This window comes from Patella vulgata, chromosome 3 (genome assembly GCF_932274485.2).
Source record: "Patella vulgata chromosome 3, xgPatVulg1.2, whole genome shotgun sequence".
Lineage (NCBI taxonomy): Eukaryota > Metazoa > Mollusca > Gastropoda > Patellidae > Patella > Patella vulgata.
The window spans coordinates 3,067,226-3,079,047 of record NC_065881.2 but is presented as its reverse complement, the minus strand read 5'-3'; the positions used below and the strand labels follow the sequence as shown (position 1 = coordinate 3,079,047).

General features: G+C 37.3%; 1 long non-coding RNA gene across 1 annotated transcript; it reads right to left on the bottom strand.

Annotated features, from left to right (window-relative positions):
• Positions 1-5,721: 5,721 nt before the first annotated feature.
• Positions 5,722-10,896, bottom strand: LOC130012231 (uncharacterized). The gene is made up of 4 exons (XR_008787617.1): positions 10,379-10,896; positions 9,025-9,080; positions 8,109-8,325; positions 5,722-6,627 (listed from the first exon to the last, which is right to left on the bottom strand). It is a non-coding gene; the product is annotated as an uncharacterized LOC130012231 (long non-coding RNA).
• Positions 10,897-11,822: the final 926 nt, after the last annotated feature.

Below are 11,822 nucleotides of genomic sequence, written 5' to 3'. Positions count from 1 at the left end.
TATTTCCATGTTTTAATTATTAATATCCATATCATTATCAAATGTGTCATGAAGCTGATATATGTACTTGGTTGTGAAAGTTAACTGTAGTTGTAACACGTTTTATGTGATTTCAGTTTTTATGAATTTAAATTACCAGTATGAGATTAATTGTTTCAATGGCATTTAGCAATTGAACTGGGAATACACAGGACAATCCTTGTTTATATCTAAAGCAAAGTTTTGACTTGGCTTCTTATCGTTATCAAATAATGCGAAACGGTATGAGGTGGGTGTTTTCTTCTTTGTAAGTCAATTGATAAGCCCCTAATAAGAACAAAACAGTTTGTTATGTTTTCAAAAATGGTAAATTCTCTTTTATTTAATACATTAATTGAAAGACATAAATTAAAAATTGATCAATAACTTTATAGTGTAGGCTTGTACAGTGGACTCGGAATATTCCGAATTATTAGACCAATCTGGGGACCCCGTTAAACGATTTCTGTTGAATTAACATTGGATAATCCGGCCTTCAATCAGTGGGTGTTAACCCACAAGCAATCAATTATCGGTGAGCTTAAAGTATGTGTCAGTCTTTGTTAATAAAACCTTGATAATTTTATAATTTCTTGTAAGAGAGTGCTTGGTATTTCATTTGATTTTTTCACTTCAAATACAGCAACATTAAATATAAATTGCTGAGATGAAGAATCACTATCATTATAATATTTTGTTCATAACGACGCACAAGTGTTTTGTACGCACCCAAAGTAAAAACATAATAATTTTATATAATAAAGTTTCAAATGTACAAAAAGGTTTATCATATTTTTAAGTTCTGGGTATTCGAAGGTGCATTAAAATAATACTTTGGTATTCGAGGTACAATAATACTTGCGGTTTTGAGACAATTAAGTATTCCGTCATGGTGTATAATCTGGCATTGTATCGGTCCTGTACAATGTTGAAAGTGAAAGAGTCCACTGTATATTTTTAGTTACATACACTTCTTCAATGATGGATGACAATTGGACCTCTTATTATATAATCCAACTCTGGCTTAATGAGATGCATGGATCAAAAATCAAGATGCCAAAAGGTGTCAATTTAAATTCTGTATCCAAATACCTTTAAATTAGTATGTGACTTAGAAATATGCTTGGAATATTTAAATTTGAATGTACCATAATATTACTTTTAAGAAAGAAGATATTGAAAATTTTGGAAACAAATTGAACTCCATAGCAACCATTTGGCCAGAGCTGATCACATATATAGTTATAATAGACCCACTGTGTTATAAGATTATCAGTTATTTTTCTGTTGTATGATTTTTATTATGAAAATAAACCAATTTAGTTTGACCATTTTTTAGTTTTCTGCAAACACACAAAATGAAACAATAAAAGTAAACAAAAGATGGCATATACACATAGAAATTCTTTGTAGTGAGTGTATGTAACAGTATGGTCAATTATTACTTTCTTAATTATTTGTTTTGTAAGGTTAAATTATTCCTGGAAGTATTCAGCCAGGATATTTCTAATGTTAGTGCAGTCTGCATTGATTGCCTCTTCATTACTTTGATTTGGCTGAGGCATTTAGTTTTCTCCCTTTGCTACATCCTCTAGCCATTCAACCCTAAATGGGTCTTTTGCTTGTTCGCATATGTTATGAAGTATGCAACAGGTCATAATAATATTGGGGACCTTGTCAACATTCATATCCAATCGCTTTAATAAGCAGCGCCAGCGACCTTTTAGGCGACCAAAGGAATTTTCTACCGTCATGCGTGAACTACTTAGCTTATAATTAAATGTCTTTTGTTTTTGGGTCAGGTGTCCATTGTCTGTGTATGGTTCCATTAGAAAGTTGGATAATGGATAAGCCGGATCACCTAACAAGACGATAGGCAGGCGCACATTATTGACATCAATCATCTTGCCGGCAAATAATGTCCCAGACAGCCCTTTTGCATATATTTTGGAGTTTGCATAGACTCGTGCATCATGAACACTTCCTGGCCACCCGATATTTAGGTCTGTGAATTCATAACGATCATTCACAACTGCTTGAACAATGATGGAATACCACCCTTTTCTGTTATGGAAGTCAGCATGGTTCATGCTCGGTCCTAATATAGGAATATGACTGCCATCTATTGCTCCACCTGCATTTGGAAATCCCCATTTCGACCGATACCCATTTACAACTCTATTCAGTTCTTCACCTGATGGAAATTTAATGAATTTGTCCTTGATCGAAATCAGGGACTCACAAAATATGTGTATAATTGAAGACACGGTTGACCGGCCAACCCCAAATAATGCAGCCACAGTTCTGTACTCAGCATTGGTCCCTAAAACCCATAAACTTATGCCAACCTAAAAAAAAAAGGGTTACCATACTTTAAATGGGAGGGGTAGAAGATTGTTCTCAATATTTCCAATCATTTTAGTTCAGTGATAAAATCTATTATTCAGTCTAGTATTAAATTGACAAAACTAGATTTGTTTTTTACTAAGGCCATCTACATGTACAAACAAATATCTACTTCCAATCCAAATCAGTAGGCGGCCAACATAGAAAATAATAGTATGTGTTGCATGTTCTTATATTCTCCAAGCAGAAGTGAATATCTCAACCAATACAGCGATCATAAAATCCAAAATAGCCTACCTGTCGCTCAACAGATATTGGTTCCCTCATACTTGTTACTCAAGAAATGGTCTCAAAATTCTGCACAGATATTCAAATGTACATTTTGACATTCTGAGGTTTCCAAATACTGTATATCATCATAAAAGCTGAAAATAAAATGTAAAGGAATTAGATTAGGTAAATAATTAAACTTAAAGTAGTCAATATCATCCAAAATCTGTGACATTGAAAACACAAAGTATTTGTCAATTTCAATCAACATTGATCTTGTGATCTTAACGGGGAAAAGATGGGTTTCTGATATCCAATATTTGAGACAAAACAAACATTTAACCATTGGTACACGAATTGTGTAATGCATTTCAGTGTCATTTGTAACAAGGGACTAGAAGAACGAGGCTAGACATATTCCCACAAGTCATATTCTTATCTGGAGAGCATGCACAATAAATACTATCAGTGTAGACTGGAATAACCAGTTGCTAGACATTGCCATTCGATTTAGACATCTAGAGTATTTCGACGAATATAACTAATTAGAAATTATGTGTTGCGACCCATTTGTGTCAATTTCTAGATCCCAAATATTAACAATTTAGCTCTTTTAAGCATGCAACTATTATTATTTGAAATTAAAAATTGTCTATATGGCACATATAATAGCACAGGCCTATTTGTGTGAAGATTGTTTTGTTTTTTTAGGTTGTTTTTTTTTTTTTGGGGGGGGGGGGGACGTTATATTTTCTATAAATATTTAATTGATGACCCCTTGGTTAATATTTGTTTTATACACCTTGTCCGTGTACATATTTGACTACATTATAATGATTATAAATTTTAAAACAATATATATGAATATATCAAACCAAACCTGTATGCGTGATTCCACCAATTGTCACTGTGATACCGTGACCATATTCTCCTGTTGGTTGGCATGAATATCACAGAAGTGACACTCATTAGCATCAGAAAGAAGTACCTTTGTTGACTCTGTCGTTGTCTAAACTGTTTAATTCTATGTCTCAAAGCATTAGTATTCATTTCTAGGAAATGTGTATAAACTATCCGAGAGTAAGAGAAACAAATTTCGCGGATTTTTTTTTCACAGGATGTTTACATATTCTACCAGGAAATGGTATGTACGCATGCATAGTTAACTCTAACCTCCGACCGAAGAGGTCAGAATAGTTAAACAGGTTTGACTTATAGTACGTGTGAACGCAACACGACGCTGTCTTGAAAACCCCGGCGATTTTGAACTGGTTTAAAAATAAGTGTCTGAACGGGGTATTAGTCACGTACATGCGTGAACCGAATCCACGCCAATTGACTCTATGATAGACGTTACTCACTGAGCCACCGCGACTCCCTTGATATTATAATACTTGATATAATATCAAGGTTAATTTACGTCCGCTTCCATTGAGATGATACGGTAATCGAGTAGTTTCCTAGTAAGATTGGGCGTCTAAACTTTTCATATATCATGTCATACTGTTACTGGAAATAACCACCTGATAAATACATTTGTGACAATGTATCTTTAATATCCTTGTGGTTGAAGCGGATATTTAGTTGAGAGATTAATTCTCCAAATATTGCTTGGGGTTGCGTGACCGAATGGTTAACGCGAGCGCGTTAGATCATAAGGTCTGTCATTGAGTCAAATGGCATGGTTTCGATTCCCCGCTTGTACGTGACAAGACGTAGTGTCCAACCTCATAAGTTTTCCCCGGGTTTTGCGGTTTCCTCCCACTTCTAAAGATCCTTAAGCGAATCCTTTACATAAAATTAAACCATGTTAGTCCCGAAATCTCCCTCTCTCTCTCTCTCTCTCATAGGTGTACCAGCCAGGAAAACGGGTTTGCGGCAGTTAAAGTTTCAAAATTTTCTCCCGACTTTCCCGTCTCCGTGGACTCTGAATGATTGGTTGGTATTCGAGTCATCTGCCTAAGTAAGGGTACATTAGATCACTTTGAAGTTGCTGCATTCATGGGCTGGAACAGCAAGAAAACGCATTTGCGGGAATGGCCTCCTTCGCCGCTCGCAGACGACCGGAACTACTTTCTGTAAACCGAAATGTTTTCGGGCATTTCAGATTCTGCCCTTCTAACATTCATCGACCCCCCACGCCTCTCGCCGACAGGGATCCCGGACAAGTGGGATGTGACCCTGGGCGTTCTAGTTGAGTTTTTTTTAACACCGTCGACATATGATATTTCTCTAATCCATCAATTAATTAGCCTGCACGTGTACAGGTCTTTAGCACGACGGTGGCCAGTAATCAGCCGGGATCGAACCCACACCACTTGATTCAATTAAAGCGGACGTTAACCTAATCGTCCCCCTATTGACTCATCCTGGGTTGGCACTGGTGTAGGCCTTCAGACCTGGCAAGAAAAAAGGTGTAGTCATTCGGATGGTACAGAAAACTGAGGTCCCGTGCAGAACCCTTGACATAAAAGTAGGCCGTAGCGTCGTTGACTGGTTAAATTTCCCCTCATAGCGCCTTGTGTGTGGCGTATGTCCGTCTTTGTTAACCCAATCGGGGCAGAAGACAAGGGCGGGTATTATAGACTTGATGATACTTGATATATTTGATACTTTAAAAAATGGGAGCCGCCGTGGCCGTGGCTAAGTTATTCGTTGACTAGGGGCAAGTGGTCCAATCCCGTTGTTGATTTCGAAAGTTCTCTGTGATTTTCCGGTGAACACTTTGACGTACATTTGACAGTTGGAATTCGATATAAGAGGAGGGCGTAGCGGCGTATGTCCGTCTTCATTAGCCCAGTTGGAGCAAACTCGTAACAGGTTAAATCTCATTTTACTCCCTTTTATTTCATGTATGCAAACTGGTACATAGAAGAGGTTGATTTATGACATCATGAATCACATCGATATTAACTGAACAAAAACAAGCATATTTGCATTTCATTAAAACAGCGATTGATTATATTTACTTTTATATTTACGGTCATTTTCATCATGGTCTTCAAGTCAATGAAACACGCCACACCGCCTGGTTAGGTTAGGGCGCCGCGGTGGAAATGTTTCAGAGACAATAAAACAGAGGTCGGATTCAATTTAAAGATAAATTTATTTTCCTCAACAACCCAGTATTTTAACTAAACAGGCCCGGGATTTCCCCACCAACCCAATATTTTAACTAAACAAGCCCGGGGTTCCCCGCCAACCCAGTATATTTATTAAATAATCACAGGGTATCCCCCACCACCCAGCACTTTAACTAAACAATCCGGTGTTTCCCCCACAAACCCAGCAATAAAAGCACTATCAATAATCGGTATTTTGGAACTTGTGGTATATTCTACTGATATCTTTCTGCTACTCTTGGCCTTAAATCTCTCCACCAACTCAGCATCTTGATTAAATAAGAACGGGTTTTCCCCACCAATCTAGTATTTGAATATAATAAGCAATCAACCCAGAAAGAGCTAAATCTCTATTCTGTGGCACCCAGTAATGGACACAAATAGATCGCAACAAATAATAATGTATTATGAATATATATAACCTGATTTACATTCAATCGTTTCTATTATACTGTAATTTATAATCAGTTATGTTTGACGAAATACGCGAAGGGTCTGAATTTAAAAGGTGATATTCTTCTACGTGGGATATATTAAGTCTCCTTCATCGAGTCCCTTAATGCAAATGGTACCCGAAGCATTCTACACGCGATTCAAGTGCCAATGTTAATATTTTCATTTTGACTGAAACATCAATCGTTTCTGTTTGCATTGTCGAAGACTGGATGATATTGAGTTAGTTAGCGACTTGACTCCTTCAATAAGCACGGGGGTTTCGTCATCCATAATTTCATCTAGATAAGCACTGTCAATGATCAGTATTCAGGACTTGTTGCCCTACACCTCGCCTTATATCTGTACGTGGTTAATTTGTTGTGAAGAGCTTGATTAATGGCCACGTTCTTGTCCTTTGACATTGCTACACAGTAATCTGAAATGATTAACATACATTATAAAATGGCCATTGTTTCAGTCTAGTTGGCTAATATGTATTAGGTATGGGCTGGGTAACCCCACACTGTAAAAAATATCCATTTTTAATGTGAGCGAATTCAGTAGTTTAGCACCTTTTTTGTGTCAATTGATGACATTGTGTTAATAGTATGAATTATTTCTTCAAATTACGTGTTTTATCTATTTCAGTGGAATATTCAATATTAAACAGGAAATTTCCGTGACATTTAGGGAACAATGTTTTATTCCCTTCTATAATGGACTTAATTCTGTTATTTTACGGAATAAATGGTGGAATGACCAGGAGGTTTCGTGAATATTAGGGATATAATGTTTTATTCCCTTCTGTAATTCTGTTATCGGTACCGATAAGTAATCGTATACATATATAATCATTCCTAATAATTATCATGTTAAAGTACTCATTTCAATATATTAACCATAATATGAAGAATCATATTTTGTACCGTTTGGTATATTAATTGACATGTATATCTAATTTCCATTATTTATAAGATCTATAAAGTTTATTGTTATTCATCATACGGTAATCAGATTGTAAGTATTTTCATAAATGTGTAAAAATATGTTTTAACGCTGCGTGTGTGAAAAGGTAGCATCTGGTAATCAAGCACGCTTGAATCTGGATAGTATAACCGGTTGGCCAGTGTAAGTCGGTTTGTCTCTATGACAGCGTCTACATACCTGCAAATTGATAATACCGCAAACTCACATCTGAAAGCCTCCAACCACCGTCGAGTAGCGGTCTGTGATACCTTGCTCTCGATTCTTATATTAGCGAACAGAGGTTACGTTTAAAGATTTCCTTCGATATCACTTCGGTGGAAGCGGACAGTAAATAAAGTCATTAATGCACACGTATAAAGTCAATGGTTCGTTCAATGAAATTTTTATCACCTTCATGCTCAGGAAACAAAATTTACCAAATGGAATTTATGTTAATTGAAGGAATTTCTGTAAATTAAAGGATAAATAAATACGGATAAAATTTTCATGGTAATTTTTGTTTCCGTAATTTTTTTACGTTTTTACATGGATATGTTTGTTACAGTGCAGGGTCTGAACCAACTGTCAAGCGCCTTTTTTAGCATGACACGGATAAATCCCGATTTTCTGTTAACCATTTGAGCTAGAGGCGTGTCCTTGTCAGACATCCCGGCTAGCACCATTGACAAGAGCTAGATTATGACCTTGTCAGACACACCGCCCAGCACCATTGACAAGAGCTAGATTATGACCTTGTCAGACACCCCGCCCATAGCACCATTGACAAGAGCTAGATCTTGTCCTTGTCAGACACACCGCCCAGCACCATTGACAAGAAGAAACCGGAATGGAAAATTTCGAAAAATATTCTCGGCCTACACCGAGATCGAACGTGGTGTTAATATGCTGGCACCATAGTAACCATGCCACACTGTGAAAACAAAATTTTACCTCTAATGGCTTGAACTACGGTTGCATCCAATGACGCCAGACCAGGTTTAGGATCTTTTGATACTGAACCAAAACATAGCTCTTCTTTTGTAAACATGACGCTCAGAAGGTGACGAGTCACGGATTGTCCACTCTTTGTTTTCTCGAATAATTTCTTGACGTGGACGAGATCTGATGGATATATGAACACACCATACCCATGACAGAGTTCAATCATCTGAAACAAAATAATATAGCTATGTATACAAATAGATGTGGGGGCGGTGGGCGGGGAGAGAGAGAGAGAGAGAGAGGGGGGGTGTGTCAAACCTAGGTCATTTCGTAACTAACATATGATTCAGTACTACTTCAATAATTCGCTCGCGATCCCACTCCTTGTCACGTACAGGCGGGGATTCAAAACCGCGCCACGTGACTTAATGGCAGACATTATGATCCAACGAGCATGCTTTAAACCATTCGACAACCCAATCAAAGGATGACGTCACATCTGTATAAGTGAATGGGTTCGGGGTTCCAACCCAACCGTAACCTCCAACTGTGTTGTATAGTCCTGGGATTGTAATGATACAGGCATCACTCAAAATGAAACAAAGGTGGGGGGGGGAACTACAAATGAATTATAAATAGGCCTGCTTATTGGGGTGGGGGTGGGGGACTTTACTGAAACTGAAACAACAAATTAACAATGAATGAATTATAAATAGACTGGGGGGTGTTGCTCGTAGCTCGTAGGGGTCTTTAGCAGTGGGAGGAAACCAGAGGACTCGGAAAAAACCCACGAGGTTGGACAGGCGACCATACTCCTTGTATTCGAAACCACGCCAGTTGACTCAATGACAGGCCTTATGATACAGCGCGCACGTGGTAACCATTCGGCCATCCAACCCCCCGATTTATAAATAGGCCTGCTTACTTTATATTTCTCTGCTGCTCTTTTATTAACTCTACAGGCTCAGGGCAATACGGTGTCTGTAAAAAATATAATAACGACTCGTTCATCAGAATTTACATGTTTTAACGATAGTTTCATATTTTCTGAATAATGGTTTATATTTTCTACACAATAATACTTAGAAATTGTATTATATTTCACTTGAAAATAAAAGCTACATAATGGAAGTGGGGAGGTCTACTTGGTCGAGGCATATTACTTTCCTTGTTTTGAGGTGCCTCTACCTGTCCCAGCAAACATTCAAAATTTAAACATTTTAGTTTTGAAAACTGACTTAGAGGATTATAGGATTGTAAGGACTGTCTCCAAATGAAACGTGGTTTAACGTCCTACTGTTCTGCTACGATTGGTCTTATGAAGACGGGCATACGCCATACAGTGTAGTATGAGGGGATTTTTGCCTGACAGTGGCTCTACAGCCTACTCTTGTATCGAATTCCAACTGTCAAGGGATCTTTTATGTACACACCAATGTGTACACGGGACTGCGGCGTTTCGTCAAAATCCGACCGGCCATACGTTGTTCTGTTGTCCTGCACTACTGACAAGGAGGAACCACGCCGGAAAGACGCGATGAACTTTCTCGGCCAACACAGGGATCGAACATGGGACCCCAGATTAGCGAGCCAACGTCTTACTAAGGCACCATTGCTCCCTAAATGGTCAACAAGATTTACATCAGTGGAGCAAACCATCAGTATTGCTTTCATTCCAGACAAATCTAGCTTTAGCCAGACCATGGCTTAACAAGCTATCGGACTTGTTTCTTCATGATCGTAATAACACTACAGAATCAATGATTTTACAACTTTATTGCTAAGCTGTAATGGCTTTAAATGTTCCTCGTCCTCAATAATAATAGCTGCTAGGAATATCTGAATGAGCTTTGATCCATTTCGCTCTACACCCTAATTTATACCCCCTAATTTCTGTACGTCTTAGATAGCCTTGACGTTAATTTCCATCCCAAATGTGGAATAAATCTCTTTATTTCACAGGACTAAAGGAGGAGACATTACCTTATTTAGCCTACCAACCATAGGTCAATTAACAGACAGAACTTGATGGATATCTTGACAATGGTTATGATTTTACCAAAATATCACTGGGTTTTTTTTTTATGTATAACTATCTATTCACGTTTATCAAGTGTGTGTGATTTGACTCTATAGACAGAGTAAAGTAACAATTTTTCAAAGAACCAAAATTGTTTTAAGGACCAAACTGTTACACATGTTCAAGGGCGTTTTTTTAAAATTTGAGTGAAAAATCTGAATTTTGATAAAACACTGTAGGTATATATAAATGTACATACCTGTGTAGGTATTGACAGGTATATCAACATATCGACTATCTTCCAATTTATTGTTGGCTTTATCCAGCTTCGCTTCTAATTCTCTTATCTGCTTCTGAAGAACCCCACAGTGTTCACAGAAAACTGTTTTGGATGTATTTTCTTTTGAATCTGGGGAATAGTTAAAGATACATTAGTTAAGAGTTTTAATAAAGAGTTGGCCATTCTTGCTATAATAATTCAAAATTAGATGATGAAAAAAGAAATATTGAAATCGGGACTTAGCCTCGCTTTCCCAATTTTACATTAAATTTTTAAATGGCGAACCGTTCTAATCTAGTTAAAATCTCGAGTATCCGATGCCATCGAGAGTCGATTATGGTCTTGTTTTGTTAATAAATGTGTAATTAATAATTTAGATAACATTTTAGGCCTAAAGAAAAACCTGCAATAGACAGATTTAGCTCTTGCATAATCTATGTTTAATATGATTATTACAATGACATCATTATTAATGTGACGTCATAATGTATGTTTAGTTTAACAAATGTAGTTTAAACAATGCAAGCATTTATTCTACATTATTGCTATCTCAAAGCTGTCTAATATTTAATCAAAAAACATACATGGTTCAAATAATGTGTTAGACATTACGTTTATAGAATACAAACATTTCACTCCAATCCGATTAAAATACAGATCTATATTTCGTTTCGTTTTTGATACTTTCGACGGCCTCTACTATTCGAAGATCTGACTGTAGTGCGAGGTCGTTTCAAGGGTCACACGAGCGTCTTTTCACCCTATGACGTCAGACATTGATTAATCAAGCAGCGTTGCGGTTTCTAGTGCTTTACCCACAGTTCCATGCACGGAACGCCGTAACAGGCCGGTTCATTGGTTAATTCCACAAATGAAGCAGAGCGCCTGTTATATAACAACTCTTCCAGATCATAGTGTTATGAAGACAAGTAAAACGAAATTTTTAACTATAAAAAACGAAACGAATAGGACCTTGTTATAATCAGATTTAAAATTACGTGTCTGGGTCGTTTTACAACAAAGTCGTCCATGGAAGCAATCCCATCTTAATGTTTATAAGCCATGCCCTTAATGTATCATATTATTTGGGTTTGGACTTGTGTTTTTGCGACGACCCATCAAATATTGACGTATACATTTATTCATGAACTTTTCAATTCTAAGAATCATTTTCCAAACTTATCAAGGAAATGAAATGAGTTTGTTTGCCACCGCGGTTAACCAAATAAAAATGTTCTGCTCTGACAGAGCTAATGAAAACGGGCATACGTCATGCAATGTGGTATGAAGCAATTTTGCCCGGACAGCGGCGCTACGGTCTACTTTAATATCTAATTGCAACTGCCATGGGATCTTTTACGTCCTGCAATGACAAGGGAAAACCACATCGGAAAATCTCGACGAACGTTCTCGACCAACACCG